General features: G+C 47.1%; 1 protein-coding gene across 3 annotated transcripts in view; it reads left to right on the top strand.

Moving 5' to 3' along the window:
* EFR3B (EFR3 homolog B) overlaps positions 1–15,452 on the top strand; it is an 88,075-nt gene that overhangs the window by 21,102 nt on the left and 51,521 nt on the right. The gene's annotated exons all lie outside the window — the stretch shown is intronic.

Below are 15,452 nucleotides of genomic sequence, written 5' to 3'. Positions count from 1 at the left end.
TGGAAGGCTTCTCTCTGTTGTTTGCCCTCCAGATTTGTAATCGGCTTTTGGTGCATTGATTTTACTGGGCAGTCTTCAGACTCTGGCCCCAATCTACCTTCTTTCTCATGGCTGGTCCCAAACCTTGCGAGTCACTGTGGTGATGTGATGTTATTGATACTGTCATTCCACAGTGGCAGGAAGAGTTTCTGATCCCATTTCCAGGACCAATGTGGGCAGGGAGCCACCACTGAGGGTGAGGCATCCCCATTTCTGTCACTAATTCTAAGCTCTGGACTCCCGTCCCCTCTCTGTGCTGTCATTCACAGCTGTGCGCTGTTCTCATTCAGATTTGGCCCGTCTGGCTCTTCCTTTCTCTTTCTTTTCCCACCACCCGTATTTCCCTATGTCTTGGGGACATATTCCAATGGCCAGATTACTCTTGCTTGGTCTTCCTAGAATACACTAGTTTCATCCTCTTATACCTCCTTTTCAACAAACCCTTAAATAACTCTCTCTCACCTACAAGATAAAGTCTGGAGTCCTTACTGGGCAGTCAGAGCTTCTTGTGTCCTAAGGACTTGAGAGCCTTCTGTTTGGAACCTCCTCTCCATCTACCCTTGGCCATTTCCTGTCCCTGAAGAGGCAGTTCACATTCTTGAGTCTTAAAAATATTCATACCTCTTGACTCAATTTCTGGAAATCTATCCTAAGGAAATAATCCAGAAAGTGAAAAAAGCTGTAATGTATACACACTCATTTCAACATTATTGTTTTTCCAATATTTATCTATTTATTTATTTAGGCTGTGCTGGGTCTTAGTTGAGGCGTGTGGGATCTTTAGTTGCATGTGGGATCTTTTAGTTGCAGCATGCAGACTTAGTTGTGGCATGTATACGGGATCTAGTTCCCCGACCAGGGGTTGAACCCGGGGCCCCCTGCATTGGGAGCACGGAGTCTTACCCACTGGACCACCAGGGAAGTCCCAACATTATTTTTAAAGCATCAAAGTATAAACAAGATAAATGTCAAATAATATGGAAACAGTTCAGTAAATGATTATAGATCTTCTCCCTAGAATTTTAAGCCACATTAACAATGGTAATTATGACGACAATTCAGCAACAGGAAAAATGCTTATGAAATAGGGTGAAGGGACCAGAGAGTTCACATTTATGGAGCACCTACTGTGTACCAGCTCATGCTAGGTGCCTTACTCATCTCCCACAGATGAGGAAACCAACAGAGGGCTTGGATGACCTGAGGTCACACAGCTCATAGTCCCAGTTTTGCTTAATTCCAAAGCATGTTCTTTCTATGCTATAAAACACAAAACTGTATCTATGTGATACAATTCCTATTTGGAGTAACAATACTAAGGATGAATCTTTTAAAATTGTTTTCTGTGAATATTCTTTAAGTTATTCAACAATTTTATTGAATGCCCATTCTACACTGACAGCTAGATGGCAAGGAGCTAGCTCCCAGGCAAGCTTAGGCTCCAAAGCCATGTCTACACATAATCTTTTACTTAACAGTTTCTCTTGCCTGGACTGTCCCTCCCCCTCCCCTACACATCCTTTAAGGCTCTACCTAAATCCTACCGCCCCCAAGAAGTCTTCCTTAACCAACCAGCCTAAGCAGCATGCACTATGAACTCTCCTTTTTTTTTTTTTGCGGTACGCGGGCCTCTCACTGCTGTGGCCTCTCCCGCTGCGGAGCACGGGCTCCGGACGCGCAGGCTCAGCGGCCATGGCTCACGGGCCCAGCAGCTCCGCGGCATGTGGGATCTTCCAGGACCGGGGCACGAACCCGTGTCCCCTGCATCGGCAGGTGGACTCTCAACCACTGCGCCACCAGGGAAGCCCGTGCACTCTCCTTTGAGTCGCTATAACACATGAAACTTTCCTTAAGAAACATCAGTACACCTAGGCCGGCTTGTATTTTATTAAGCGATTGTGCCTTTTCTCTGCAGCTAGACTGTAAGAGCCCCGAAAGCCAGACCTATGTCTTGTTAATGCTTCATATCCCCAGGAAGCCCTGGGTACAACTGAGGCCCATAATAGGTATTCAATATGTGTGTTGGCAAACCTTATTTCTCCCACAGTTGAGGCTGTGGGAGAGGCTCTGGCATGACACTGGTTCTTGTGCCCCCCATGAGTAGATCAGAGTTCTCTGTCGAGTTCTTCTGCCAGTTACCACCTCCACTCATTGTTATATGCCACCTTTTAAAAAACTTCTTATTTTGAAGTATAGATTCATAGGTAATCGCAAAGAAACGTGCAGGGTGGGGCCCCTGTATGCTCCACCCAGCCTCCTCTAACGTTAACATCTTTTTAAAATTTTTTATTTATTTATTTATTTTTGGCCACATTGGGTCCTCATTGCTGCGCGCGGGCTTCTCATTGTTGTGGCTTCCCTTGTTGTGGAACACGGGCTCTAGGCACGCGGGCTTCAGTAGTTGTGGCTCACAGGCTCTAGAGCACAGGCTCAGTAGTTGTGGCACGTGGGCTTAGTTGCTCCACGGCATGTGAGATCTTCCTGGACCAGGGATCGAACCCGTGTCCCCTGCATTGGCAGGCGGATTCTTAACCACTGCACCATGAGGGAAGCCCCAATGTTACCATCTTGTACAACAATGGTTCGGTATCAGTACCAGGAAACTGACATTGGTACCATCCACAGAGCTGGTCCAGATTTCATCATCAGTTATACAGGACTTTTAAAAAATAATCCATCTGAGAAATTATCTTTTTCTACTTGAGCACATTTTCTTCATATCCCTGCCTACCATAATTACTCTTGCTTCAAATCGTCATACATACTATTGCTCTGAAGTCAGAGGGCCTTCCTTGTTCTGTTCCTGGCCCTGTTCCCTGCGCCCTGAGCGCTCTTGGGCAAATTAACTAACCTCTCTGAGCTCTGGTTTTCTCCCCTGTAGAGTGATAACACCTCATGGGATTTTTTAAAAAACTGTAGTGCTTAAGTGAGGCACATGCTCAAATAGGCACTCAGGAAATGTCAGTGTTTTCTTTCTACCCTCTTGCTACATGGAAAGCCCTCTTTTTCTCACAACTGAATGGAATCCTTTTATAAATAATGTTCGAAATCAGTCTCCTCTGACGTGTTCCAATTCCGTCTCTCAGCGACCTGCTCTGTGTACGTGTGACGTTTAATTAGAATGCTGCTGATTACGTGGTCCACATTCCTGCTGAATACATTTTCGTTTCTATTTTTACCTATCCACAATATATGGTATTCGAGGATTGAGACCTCAGTGCTTTAATTTACAAGTCAACAAGCTGGATAAGAGCCTTTGTTTGGTGCCATCTGTAAAACAAGAATACTTGTATCAACCTCATAGACTTTTGTAAAGAGTAAATGAATGAATGCAGGTGAATCACTTAGGGTGGTGCCTGGCACAGACCAACTGAAAACACGGTAGCTGCTGCCGCTGGTCAGGATGACCCCTGCTCAGTTGTGTTTCTACTCAGAGATTTGTCCTTGGGCATTCGAGAGGGGATGTGTGTCTACCTGGATTTGGATTTAGATTTCTTAACAGCTGTTTATGCTTCACACTCCAAGTATAAAATGAAACCAAAAGGCTTTAAGGGCCATTCTTGCTCTGAAATTCCATTTTATTCTATCTTGCCTTCTCTCTCCTAAGTTAGGGAAGAGATTTTAATAACAGTTACCATAGTAATATCGATGATGATAACAGCTAATATTTTTTGAGTGCTTATTATATGCCAGGCACAGTTCTAAGAACTCACTTGTGTTAACTTATCAAGTCTTCACCACAGCCCTATGAAGTAGGTTCTGTTGTTCCCTACATGAGTAGCCCGAGTCGCAGAGACCTTGAAACCTTGCCTAAGTTTGCACAGCTGTGAGAGCTGGAACTGAGGTTGGAAGTCAGGCTGTCTGGTTCCTGAAAATAGTTGGGGTACGTTTTTCCTGCTGTTAGTGCTTCCAAGAGACAAGAAATGGAAAAACATTCTGCTTATTTTTACCTATTACTCGCTGGAAGTGGGATACCCAAGCCCCGGGCACCTTACAGTTAGGAAAGAATAGAAGCACTGACAGTAAATCAGTTGGACACATTTCTCTGTTTTTCAACCCCCACCCTCAATTAAGGTGGCAATCAGATTAGCCAAGATTGGCTGGAAAGCAGTGAGTGTATTGGAAGTGAGGGAGTTCCAAAAGGTCAGGCTACTGACAGCTACTGGTTGTCTGTGAATTCAGACACAGTCTGGTCCAAACTGACTCCCCACGGAGAATTCAGCTACTGTTTAATTCCACTTCCAATAAAATCTGTCTGGAAACTCGGACTCTGCCTCGTTCCCCAAACACATTTGTGTCAGCACCTCCTCTTGGTCTTTCGATCCCGAACCTTCCCTGGACAATGAGAGATGGGTCCTGGCCCTACAGATGTCCCCTCCACCGCACTACTGTCCCCACAGCCACATGGCGCCATTTGGTTTCCTTATCACCGATAAAACCAGACCAGGCTCTGCCTGTACGATTCCTGGCTTTAATTATCAAGGGCAAATCACTGCATCATTCAGAATAATGAAAAATTGGAAACAGCAATGGGAAATGATTAAATAAATCAGGGTCTTGTCAAAAGATGGAATAGTGAATAGCCATTAAAATGAGGTTCTGAAAAATATTTAGTGAGACAGTAGATGCTCACAATATAAGAAGAGCATAGGTTTTAATGCTTTACTGTATGATCCCAATTTTATGTGCATATTTTCAAAATATGTATAAACACAGAAACAAAAACCAGAAGAAATACATTATAAGGTTAATAATCACAAATCGTGCGATTATAAGTGATGCTTACATTCATTTTTATTTTTTCTTATTTTACACTCGTATACATATAAGCATGTATTCCTTTTAAAATCAGAAATAAGGAAAAAGAGAAAAGGGAACTTTTATGGTTTTCTTAAAATTTTTCCCTTTGAAGTCCTGTTGACTTTTCCTTTCATGGGTTCATCAGTTCTTACCAGCTCTTTCCACCCATAGAGATCCAGCTCAGGTCTTGCCTCTTCCAGGAAGCCTTCCTGGACTCATCAAACTCCCAGAGATTTCTTCAGTTTTATGGACTTCTTAGTCTCATTGCGACACATCATCCACTTTAAATGTGGGTGGGTCTCATGTCCCCAGCTAGAGAGTAAGTTCTTTGATGGCAGAACCTATATATTTAAACTTTTTCCTCTTCCCCACCCCACCCAGCGAGTACCGTACAAAGTGCTGAAGTTCAATTCACATCAGCTGGACACAAGACCTGGTCCTCACGGGAGGTACTTGAACCTAACGCCCCTTTCTCTCTGAACTTTGTTCTGTTTCCTCCAATTCATTTGAAAGGAGTGTCAGTGCCATTAGCCTTGGGTTAAATTTTATTGTAAATTGTTTAAAAAGAATTCAGTTTGCTTCGGTAGGGACGAGCAAGTCCAGCCCTTGCCTTTACAAGGGGATTGTAAAGCTGAGAAAATAAATATGAACTATTTTAAGCAAAAAGGCATTTTTCTTGGTGAATGGGAATAATGGCATTGATGTTTATAAAAAGGAAACCAAGGTCTAGGAGAGGAGGTGACTTCCCTGGACCTCACGCTGATCAAAGGCATCACATGTCATGACAGTTTTCCTCGAGTCCTGCTGGGCTCCAAGTACTGTACTGAGGTTAGAAGAAAATGAGACCCGAGGAATTTACAGTTTATCTGTGGGGGGGAGAAAATACCATTCACTGAAATAACAGCCTGAGCAAGCAGTGGTAGAAGATTGGGTAAGATAATATGGTACAAGGGGTATACAGAAGTTAGCTGGCAGAGGGCAAGTAATGCCTAGAGTTGGATATCATTAATGAAGGTCTTCTAATGAGGACTCAGCACGTGCTGGGGTCTGCCAGCACCCCCCGTCCCCCACAGTGTGATGACTTCAAGACCCCCAGGACCGTGACTCTGACTTTCCTGCTCCTTTACCGTCTCCAGTTTTTGCCCTGTCCCTGTCACCGGAACATCCTTTCCTCTGCAGCTGTGGGGCTCTCCGTGGCTGAATGGCTCCCGCAGTCTGCTCCTCAGACCACCCAGCCCTTCTCACAGCTGGACTCTGACGTGGCTTCTGGCTGCTGGACAAGAGCTGTGCCAGGAGGCAGGACATGAAGACGGAACAACCCCCACTTTTACAGGGCATCCTTTGAATGCCAAGTGGAAGGGTTGACGTGTAGTGTAATGGCGAGCCAGACAAACGGCTTAGCTGTGAAGCAAACTAAATCAAGCAAAGATTTGCTTCAAAACTACCTAGAGAATGAATTGAAGCAAGGAGACTGGCTGAGTGGCATTTACAAGACTGGATATCAGGTGTAAGGGAGGGATCCTAGTATGGTAGCTGTGGCAAAGGAGAGCACAAGATGAACCTGAGAAATTGTTGAGGCTGTATTTTGGGGAAAGTGATGGGAGAATTAGGGGAGCCTCACTGAAGAAAGGCACATGCTGTGTGACTTTGGGCAGGGCATCTGACCTCTCTGATCCTGCTTCTTTATAAAATAATAGTACAAACCTTAGTGTTTTGTTTTGAGTATTATGCATACAAAATATGTATAAAGTTGCTTGGCCTAGTGCTTTGCACAGAGGAGGTGGTAAACCATGGATTTTTTAGTTATTAAAGATCAGCATGACAGAGGCTGGATCAGTGATAAGGAGAGGAAGGAATCTAAAGGAACTAATATTATATCTCAGGGGGCCTGGCAGGTGATGCTGGGTTAGAAATAGGGAATTTGGGGGAAGTGGCCTAGATGTTGAAAAGCATGATGTGTTTAGTGTTTGAGAGTTTTTGCTTGTTTCAGACCTCCAGTCGCCCCAGGTTGTGGGTAGCTCTGATCAAGCGGACAGATCAGTCGAGAAACTAGGATCAGGCAAGCAGAGCAAAGGAGAAACAGTGCTGCAGCGTGCAGGAGGTGTGAAGACAGGGTTGCTGCCGAGTGAGCGGTCCAGAGTCCGCGGAGGCTGCCAGCAGTTGTGAGATCTGCCATCACGTGCTGCCAGGCAAAGAGCTGGGCCAGCGCTTCTTATCCTGGCCGCGCACCAGAACCACAGAGGATCACCCCTGGCCCCTCCTCGGAGATGCAGGACTAGCCACAGGCCAAGCCAGGAGACAGCAAACGGGGCTTAGGGGGTTGGGGGCCAGAGGGAGGGAGGGGCAGGGCAGAAGGAGCCCTGATTCCAGGCTACCCACTGCCCAAAGTCCCCCTCCCCCACACACACCTGGAGGGGGATTGGCCCCAGTGAGCCTGGCTCTTAGCCGCAGGTGGCAGCAACCCCAGAATCCCGGGCAGGATTCAGGAACTGGAGCCAACGGTTCTCCAATAGAAACGTTCCCCGAGTCCTCCTAGGAGAATGTCCTGCAAGCACCCAGAGACCTTTTGCTAAATGCCTGTCAGCCTCTTACCGACTTTGAAATTCATGATCGCTTTCCTCCCAATCACACACTCTTTCTTCATTCAACAGATGGGTATGACTGTTTCTCCCTCCTCCTCACCACAGGTTAGACCCTGTTCAGGCTCCGGGATAGGCAGGGACAAACAGTTCTGTCCCCGGGCTTCTGCTCTCCAGGAACTTACCTTTGAGTGAGGGAGACAGAGTGTGGACACATACAAAGTATGTCAGTTGGTAAAAAGTGCTACGAAGAGGAATAGATCAGGGATAGAAAATTAAAGGAGAATGATGGTCAGGGAAGTTCTCCACAGTTAGGTGACATTTGGGCAGACGCTTTAGGGAAATGAGCATGGGAGCCTGGAGGATACAGAGAGGAACATTCCAGATGGGGAATATTAAGTGCAAGGGCCCTGAGGCAGGATGGTACAAGGAGGCCCCTGAGGCTGGGGCAGATGAATTATCGGGAGAGGGCAGGATGGGCCATGGGTGCAGGTCTAACCATTCTTAGAGTTTTGAAGTTGGAGGAAGCCACTGAGTGTCATTGGACACTCTGGTAATCCCGCTGATATGATTTTTTAGTAACCAGAGCAGCTGCATACATACTAGTGAAATTGGCCATATCACGTTTCCCTCTCTCAAAATAAGTATAAAAATATTAGGTAAGACAAGTCCTAGTGACAGAAGAGGATCCTTATTAAATTTACTTCTGGCATCTGTGCTTGGATATGCCAGACATGATCCCCAGAGAGTGAGAGAGGGCCCTGGTGGAGAGTGTTTCTCTCTTAGAAATAAAATGACTCATAATTTAATAGGTTCTCTTACAGGCAAATGGCGAGTTGAACTCCATATACTTCTATGTACAAACATTAAGAATAAATACCATTAGAAGCAAGACTAAAGAAATACATGAAAATATATTACTTAATCTCTCGTAACAAGGAACTGTTTTCAGTTTCTTTTTAAATGTCTTCTATTCTTTGTTGTTTTTTTCCCCCTGGCCTGGTTGTGGCTACTTCGAATTCACCTTTTTCTGGTTGGAAGCTTTCTAGGGGTGCCTGTGGGTTTCTGTCACCTCCTGAACTGCTTTGGCACCCAGAGGCGGGGGGGTGGGGTGGGGGGGTGGGGGTGGGGGGGGTGGGGGTGGGGCTCCTGACCAAGCCCTCTGGCTTTTTGCCTTATCAGAGAGGAGACCTTTTTTTTTGTTTTATTTTGTTTTGTTTTGTTTTGTTTACACCTTTATTGGAGTATAATTGCTTTACAATGGTGTGTTAGTTTCTGCTTTATAACAAAGTGAATCAGTTATATATATACATATGTCCCCATATCGAGAGGAGACCTTTATTTGCTGCTTTGATTACCTACGCAGGAAGTGTGGAGCTTTTCTGACTTCTGGCTCAGATTCCAAAAAATCTCTTTAGTCATATGATCGGTCCCTTTTTAAAGTAGAGCAGCTAAGATGGTAAATAGCTTTAGGTTATTTTCCCCAATGATCCTTTCTTGTGTTTCTTTCCTTTAATCAGGACATGGTCATCTATATGGCTTCATAGTTGTCTACCCCATTCTCTTTTGAAAGTTACTGTGATTGCTTAAAAGCAAACAAAAAAGTGTTAACTTTTTCTATACTTTCCCCACCTCCCCCAACAAGCCTATTAACTTTGCTTCCCTACCTTATTTTCCTTAAAACTGGGTGTGAAAGGGTTAAAACACAAGCAAACAAACTCCAGAGCTCAACATATCAGAACAGTTTGTAGACACTTGTATACTGGTTTCCTCATATAAAACACCCTCCTCACCCAAATGTCTCGAAGGTTCAACTATTAGAGATTATTTTTTTCAGCCTTTAAGCCTTAATGCATATACCCTCTGGAAGACTATTGATCAGCTACTAGCATCTCGTGAATTAGATTATCAGACGGGGGACTTTGAATTTTAGCAGGGGGTGGGGGGTGTGCCAATAAGGGCATGTTTCTGGGATTGAAACCGTGCACCTCAGATTGGGACTTGAACCCACGTGCTGGGACTCGAACCCGACCAAAACCCACAGTCTTCCAACTGAGATCACACACCTGGTTTCAGGACTTAATGAAGCTCAGGTTCTTGATGTCTCATTGCAGAAAGAATTCAGTGAGAGACAAAGTGATAGGTAAGAAGTGGATTTATTTAGAGAGAAACACACTCCACAGACAGAGCATGGGCCATCTCAGAAGGCGAGAAAGGCGCCAGGGTATGGGGTTGTCAGTTTCTATAGGGGTGGGTAATTTCATAGGCTAATGAGTGGGCGGAGTATTCCAGCTATTTTGGGGAGGGGGCGGGGATTTCCAGGAATTGGGCCACCGCCCACTTTTTGATCCTTTTGGTCCGTCTCGGAACTGCCATAGGTGCCTGTGGATGTGTCATTTAGCTTGCTGATGTGTTACAGTGAGCATATACTGAGGCTCAAGGTCTAGTGGAAGTCAACTTGGACTCCTTTGGTTCTAATCCGTTTATGTCATGTCCTCGGGCTATGTCATTCTTTCAGGGGTTGTGCCCTGCCCCCTTCCCTCCTGTTTCAGGATCAGTGTGAACAGCATGAAGTCCCCAAATGCCTTAGCTTGGAGGGCCTTAGGGGATGGGCAGAGAAATGAGGCAAAGAAAGGTGAAAGGCTTTACAGAAAAGTAGTGGGTGGGGAAAACAGGAAGAAAGAGGGAGTGGACAAGGCAGCCATCCTCCGGGGCTCCGCTCCTACTGCCCCTTTCCCCTGAGCAGTCGGGTCCTCTCTCACACACCAGTGGGCAATGAGGGCCAGTGACCCTCAGAGCTCCAGCCCTGGTCTCTCCCATGAGTCTGAGCCCTCCTCACAACTACCTGGATGATCCCACCTAGATGTCCCCACTCCCCCCAGCCCCAGCTACCTCTCTCTTCTCCATTTCAGTCAAGGGGGTTGTGGCGTCTGGTCGCTGGACCGGAAAGCCCACAGTCCTCTTTTGTACCTTCCTCCTGTTCCTCCTTTTAGAGCTCCTCAAGTCTTGCTCATTCTGCCCCTTGCTCTCCCATCTTGATAACATCACTCAGTTCAGGTATTTGCCCCTGACCTGGGGCGATTCGCTCACACATCTCTGCCTTAAATCTCTCTGTCCAATCCCATCTTGCATGCCACCTCTGGACTGATCTTTGATGTCACCCACTGCTCACGAGGCTCCCAGAGCTCTCAGTTAATGTAGGCAAAGCCTAAACTCTTCAGCCTGTTGTTCAAGGCTGTACTCAGTCTGGCCCCCGCCTGGTCCTCTGTATCTTTCCTTCAAGGGAGTTAGAAAGGAAAAAGGAGCCAGGGAGATGTTATCATTTAATCCTCACCACAGCCCTCTGAGAAGGAACCATTATCATCTTCATTTTTCATATGAGGAAACTTGGGTTTAGTTTAAGTAACTTATTCAAGATCAAACAATAAGAAATTGGAAGAGCTGGGATGTCAACCTAAGCCTGTCTGGCTCCAGAGCCCAAATTCTTAGCCACTGTGCTCTGGTGGCTTGCAGACTCAAAGTGCGGTCCCTGGGCCGCGGCCATCAGCATCACCTGGAGTCTGGTGGGAATGCAGAGTCTCAGGCCCCACCCCTGCTCTGCTGAAGCAGAATCTGCATTTTAATAAGCTCCCCAAATGATGAGTATGCACTTTACAGTTTGAAATTATAGAGGAGGAAAAAGTTTTCTTTGACCCTCTGAGGGTCCCTGGCTGGGTCTGAAGATTAAACTGACAAAGACAGATTAACAGGAGAAAAGCATATAAATTTGATTGAATTTTTACATGTGCCTGGGAGCCTTCACAAGGAGTGAAGACCCAAAGAAGTAACCAGAGCAGGAAGATTTTATACCTTTTAGACAAAGAAACAATACATTTGTGGAGAACTGACCAGACAAAGGGGTTGGGGCTATGGGTAGTGAATGGTGAGGAAAGAACTAGGAAGATAAGCGTTAGCTTAACAAGGTTTGTTTGCAGATTCCTCTGGTGACTTCTTAAAGTCTGTCTCCAGTAAAAGGAGCACTTATTTCCCCTCTTGAGGCAGAAAAGGGGGAGCCTTTCCTGCCTTTTGCTGCCACTTAATTGCCTTCAGCTCAAGACAATTTTTATGTCAAAGAGGCATATTTGGGGTTGACATATTGTGGTTTCCCTCAAAATGCACTGCCCTAGTGGTCTTTCCCTTTCTGTGTAAGCCTTCCCTAGTTCCCTAGCTAATGCCTCCCTTTCCTGGTATAGTACTTAAGAACATCGTAGCCCCTAGAGGTAGATTTTGGGGTTCAAATCCTGCCACTTATTAGCTGTGTGGCTCTAGGCAGGTAACTTAACCTTTTGGTGCCTCAGCTTCCACATCTGTAAAATGGGGATAAAACAATACCTACCCCATGGAGTTATTGTAAGGGTTAAATGAGTTGATGCTTGTAAAGTATTTTAGCACTGTGTCTGGCACATAAAGAATAAAGTACCCACTGTCCTTTTCACCTCTGTGAATTCTGCCCCACGTCTTCTTGTCCTTCCTCTCCTGGGAAGCCTTCCGCAACCAGCAGAGCTCAAGGTGGTTTCTCCCTTTCCAGATTCTATAGCAAATGGTCTGGGACTTCAATCATAGAATTGTACCTTAGGGGAAATCTCCCCTTATTTTATATATATATATATATATATATATATATATATATATATATATTTTTTTTTTTTTTTTTTTTTTTTGCAGTACGCGGGCCTCTCACTGTTGTGGCCTCTCCCGTTGTAGAGCACAGGCTCCGGACACGCAGGCTCAGCGGCCATGGCTCACGGGCCCAGCCGCTCCGCAGCATGTGGGATCTTCCCAGACTGGGGCACGAACCTGTGTCCCCTGCATTGGCAGGCGGACTCTCAACCACTGCGCCACCAGGGAAGCCCTCCTCTTATTATATTGATGAGGAAACTGAGTCTCAAAGATCAAATGGCAGAACCAGGACTTGAACCCAGGACTTTTTAAACTCTAAAATTAGCAGTTTCCAATGTACTCCATTTATAGTAGCGTATACCTTTCTGTTCCCACACAGAAGCCAATACGTATGCCTTGAAAAAAGACGATTAAAAGTATTCATCATGCTGCTATTTATAACAGTGAAAAATGGGGAGATGTTGATTTGAACAAATTTAAATAGATTTCTTTACCTTATGACTCTTCAGAGGCTTTAATAAGCTTATTTGCCTGCAAATCTGAAATGGGGGATTTGGTGTGCAAGGTTTCGTAGATTTATTTGTCCACAGACCCTTTTTCTGATGAATGCTTGTTAGTTACCCACTGTAAGTACTCTCCTGGCGACCCCCCAGTGTCCAGTCCTATGGGTTCTCTCCAGTGAGCCTCGTGCTTTACCTCTTGACAGCATTTGACTCTCGTCTGTTGTGTGCGCTGGTAACATGTCACATTTGCACTGAGGTTTGTGGAGCTGATGCTGAGGCAGGAAAGCTCAGGGATGCTGGCTTTGAGAAGGTGGTCAGGCAGTGACTGGAGGTTGACGTCAGATTATCATTTCAGACCCACAGGCTAGTGAAGTTTGATCTTCTGGGAACGTGCTGGGGTTCTCCCTTCTTAGGCCTTCAGCTGCCCCTTGACCTTGCTCACCATAGCTGAGTAAGTGGTCAGTGGGGAAGCCACGCTAAGATGTACCAGCCAGCACCGACCAGCTAGCAGTTCGGGAAGGGCTCAGCTGCCCTGGGCTGGGGAATGCAGAGGGGAGAGCAGCCGGCGGGAACCTGCACTGGGTGCTAGCAGGCCGGCCCTGCTCTGAGTGCTTTGCTTCATAAACTCGCTGTGGCCTCACAGCAGCCCCGTGTGCTAAGCCCAGGACACGGCACACACAGAATGTCATTACCTGCCCAACACCACACAGCTAGGAAGCAGCAGTGCCAGGATTTGGTTTGAAACCCATGTTGCTGCCCACTCTGCCTCCCCAGCCCCTGCCCTCCAAGGGTCTGAGGAGGTTGGAAAGAAAGAACAGACTAGAAGGAACCACCAGGGTGTAGGTCGGGAAGCACCCAAAAGCAGTGCAGCTCTGCTGATAGGGGCACCTGCTCCCATCTCTTGTTCTCTGGCCTTCTCACCTCTCCCCACAGGCAGGAGAACGCCCGGGCCTCGAACGCGATGGGTTCCCACGGAGGCCCTGCATCGTGGCCTCTGTGCTGGGATGGGGAGCCCCTGCACAGAGGTTTCTACCCTGAGTACCCAAAATGGGCTTGTGCTTTCTCGACCAGTTGGGGTTTCTAACAACCCTGAGCTTGTCCTCTGTCCAGGGCAGGTCCCAGCTCGCGGGCCCTTCAGAAAGGTTTGAAGAAGGGACTGACAGTGGGGTTTGGGGGCCCTAATTTCTCATTTTCTCTAGTTCTCACTCCCTTAAAATGCAAAGGGCCGGTGTTCCTGTTTTAGGGAGCGTGTAGGGCACGTGCCACTGGGCATCCTGGGAAGGAGCGTGCAGACAGCCGCAGTGGGCAGAGAGAGGGCAGGAGGGCAGGTTTAAATACTGGGCCTTGAGGCCAGGGTCCCCAGGGAGCTGTCCTGTCACAAGAAATAGCCCTGGATGCCAGCCAGCTGGAGCCTGGACACCTTCTCCCAGGCAGAGGCAGGGAGGAGATGGGGAGACGCCAGTAGCAGCCCAGCCCAGAGAGACCGAACCCAGAGTCCGGTTTGCAGCCGAGGACTAGGTCCACAATCCTCCCTGTGCCCGGGGTGGGTGGGAGGCTGAGGGCACAGTAGTCCCTGGATATCGCAAATCTGATATCCTGTCCTCAGGGTGCCCCTTGGCTTCTCCAAGGACACGCCCATCCCCTAACAACCGAGTCTCCCCTGGAGCCCAGATCCCGGTTCCTTTCTCCTCCTGGTGGTGCCGCCCTCATGCCCTCCCCATCCTGGTCCCGGAGAGCCGCCGTGCTTGCCGCTGTAAAGCTCTTTGTGGCTCTTTGTGTGATTTAAGTAATTCCCACTAAAGTAATTCATTCTTTTCTGAATGACCCATAGGCTTGATCCTTCCAGGGCACATTTGCATTTCAAGTAAAGCATTTGTACAAACAGATTTAAGCGTTAATTGGTAGAATGAGGAGGCAATTATTTTTTCTTTTTTTGGGGGGGGACTTTCCCAGGCCCTTCCCTGCCATCCTCTCCCCTCCCCAATGCAGGGAGGGTGCGGCTGGGATGTGCCAGGGGAGGCGTCTGCGTCAGGAGGAAGGGAGGAGATCAGTGGTTCCAACTGAAATTTTTTTGCGGTGGGACCTAGACTCATCAACTTTTTATTTTCCCCAGGTTTGTTTTATTATCACTGATTTCCTAATGCTGTCATTTCACAGCACCAAAATACAAAGAAGGAGCGCATGTCAGTCTTCAGCTTTCTGAAAACGTGGTACATTATTCTTAGTTTTTTTTCATTTTGCCCCAGACGGGTGAGAACCTCCTGGGGTGGGGGAAGGCTAGTGGTGAGAACCACCGACTGGGTGGCCCCCCCGAAGCCCTCAAACACCAAGGCTTTCAAACACCGCAGTCACACTGCATTCAAGATGCATTTTCAAATGTTAATAATTAATGTAGTGTTAATTTATCATAGTTTCACATAACATTCTATAATGGAAATGGCCCCAGGAGAGAGGGTGGTAAAGGAGATTGAGGACCAGAGTAGAAAAGAAGTGGGGATCAAGCGAGGGGGCCGGGTAGGTGCAGCAGCCGCTCTTCCAAGCTGCGTCCATCTTCCAGGACACTGGGGAAGAGTCTTGGGCTGCAGGAGACCGTTGTATAGTCTTCTCCCAGAGAGAGAGAGAGCAAGAGTGTGTGTGTGTGTGTGTGTGTGTGTGAGAGAGAGAGAGAGGGTGAGTGGGAGTGTGGGAGGGGTGGGGGGAGTGTGTGAGGGGGGGTGTGAGTGGGGGGGTGGGGGGAGTGTGTGAGTGTGTGTGACAGTGAGTGTGTGTGGGTGTGTGGGGAGTGAGTGTGTGTGGGAGTTTGGGTGTGTGTGGGGAGTATGTGAGTGTGTGTGTGACAGTGAGTGGGTATGGGTGTGTGACAGTGTGTGTG

The sequence above is a fragment of the Monodon monoceros genome, unplaced genomic scaffold (genome assembly GCF_005190385.1).
Source record: "Monodon monoceros isolate NGI ecotype Baffin Bay Population unplaced genomic scaffold, NGI_Narwhal_1 Super_Scaffold_19, whole genome shotgun sequence".
In the NCBI taxonomy this organism is placed as follows: domain Eukaryota; kingdom Metazoa; phylum Chordata; class Mammalia; order Artiodactyla; family Monodontidae; genus Monodon; species Monodon monoceros.
This window is presented reverse-complemented; position numbering and strand designations above follow the sequence as displayed.